Consider the following 2,091-nt stretch of genomic DNA (forward strand, 5'->3'; position numbering starts at 1 on the left):
ACAGTGGAGAATCAAGGATCAAGTAGTTCTTAAAAATGTTGATGTTTTTATATTTTGAAATTTTATATTTTTTTGGTATTTTTTAATTACTTGAAAATATGTGTCATACGACGCGAGCGATCGGACAGAGACTAAAAGGGAAAGAAAATCATTTTTGAATTATTTGGGAAAAGTGTCACACGATGCAAGCGGCCGGACAAATACAATAAAATGAAAGAGAACTTTTTTTGGATTTTTTCTATTATTTGTAATTTTTATAATTTTATAAAAAGATGAAATTTAAATAAAAAAGAGACAAAAGTGGAATATAAAAAAGGGAGGGTGATTGAGTAATGTAAAAGGTGCATGAAATAATGAGGTGTATTTAGTAGAGATGGGAGTGCAACAAGTAGAATATAAAACAAGCCCAAAAGTGACAATAAAAATGTAGAGGGAGTGGGGTCAGTAAACATGGTGGTGCAGGAAGTAATCAGTGAAGAACAGTGGTGTTTGCAAGCAATAAAGCCCAAAACGAAAATGCAAAGCAAAGGGAGTGGGAATAGCATGCAGGGGGTGTATAAATGAAATGGAAACAACACACAAAAGAGGGGTACAAAATTGAAAGCGGGGGTGCGTGGAGCAAAAACGTCTCAACCCAATTTCCACCCAAACTAAACCTAATTAAAAAATAGAGCTTCTTCTTCCAGCAGCCTCTTCTCGTTTCCCCTTCAAACCACCACGACTCCAATCTGCCACTGCACGCCCCCACTCCGCTTCACCACGCCACGACGCAACTGGCTCACCGGCGACAACCATTGACGCTGGAGACGTCAACACCCTCCTCGGCGGCTCGATCGCTTCGTCCTCACGCACACATCGAACCAGTCGGCTTCTGCATTTTTTGCACCTTTGACGGCCAACCAACGTCGCTGCCATCACCTCCGTTTCATACTGGAGCCGTCGTCGTCGCTATTGGTTCCCACTCGTTCTCCATGCACGGACCTTGTCTTTGTGCGACACCCAAGGTCGTTGTCGTTAGCTCATCTTCCGTTTAAAGCTCTGTTTCCACTTCTTTGCTCATCTCTCCGATATGATTGGATATGGATGATTCAGGTATATGAGGCTTGAGTGTTGGTACTGGAATTTGGGTTTGTATTCTCTGTTCTTGTGGTTGGGTGTGAAAATGATAATGGAGGAATTTGGTGTTTATGCCTATTTGTGCAGGCGAAACGCGCAGGCGAAGGTGATGATGCCCGTTGGTGACCGTATGGAATAGGCTGTTTTGGGTGAGTGGAGTGGAGAAAACTAAGAACGAAAATGGCAGCTACGTGTGGGTTGCAGAAAAATGAACGAGGAAAATGATGATGGTGAGCAAGTAAGCGAAGATGAAGGTGTCACTGAAGACATGTTCCATAAAACATAATTGTTTACGGTGTTCTGTGTGTTTGGATTCTGGTTTGGCAGTATCTTGCAGGTGAAATGTAATGATGAGGGTTGAAGGGTTCAGTCGAGGGTGATAATGGAGATTCAAACAACAATGTAATGTACACAACAAATACAATGAGTCAAATAAATGACAACTCAACGACTACATTGTATTCATTCTCAAACACCACACATTGTATTCATTCTCAAACACCACACAACAGCATCAGGTTCACCTCAAACATTCAAGTATTTACTTACCTCTTACAGTCTTTATCAGTTGGTGGCTTCACGTCTCAATCAATTCTTTCCTCCTTGGCTTGTTTGTTTCTCCTCCTTTGTTTTCATGGCTGCCTCTGATGGAATTGTCTCCCTTCTACAATGAAATTCTATTTGAAGTCTATCCAGAGTGCATATGAATCTCTCCAAAAAATGTGGCTCAGCCTGCTAATGTAACTGCTAATGTAACGTTCTTCCCCTCCTTTGTCTAGGCAGTTGCTTTCTGCCATCTAGCCAAGCCGTAACTGCATTGCTACCGCCTATCATAGCTGCTGCTGCCATTGAGGTGCAGTGATACATCTCCCATCATTTCCTCTCTTACGTTAAGACCCAAAAATGCACTAAAGGTGAAGAGTTGACCATCATGAATGAGGCGAGATGACCGGAGAGTTTCATAGTAAATCAACT

The 2,091-nt window shown here is 41.9% G+C and overlaps 1 long non-coding RNA gene across 1 annotated transcript; it reads left to right on the forward strand.

The window, feature by feature from the left end:
• Positions 1-412: 412 nt before the first annotated feature.
• LOC114173120 lies at positions 413-1,802 on the forward strand. Its single transcript, XR_003602453.1, has 2 exons — positions 413-1,092; positions 1,204-1,802. It is a non-coding gene; the product is annotated as an uncharacterized LOC114173120 (long non-coding RNA).
• The last annotated feature ends 289 nt before the right edge of the window (positions 1,803-2,091 follow it).

Source organism: Vigna unguiculata, chromosome 2, assembly GCF_004118075.2.
Source record: "Vigna unguiculata cultivar IT97K-499-35 chromosome 2, ASM411807v1, whole genome shotgun sequence".
In the NCBI taxonomy this organism is placed as follows: domain Eukaryota; kingdom Viridiplantae; phylum Streptophyta; class Magnoliopsida; order Fabales; family Fabaceae; genus Vigna; species Vigna unguiculata.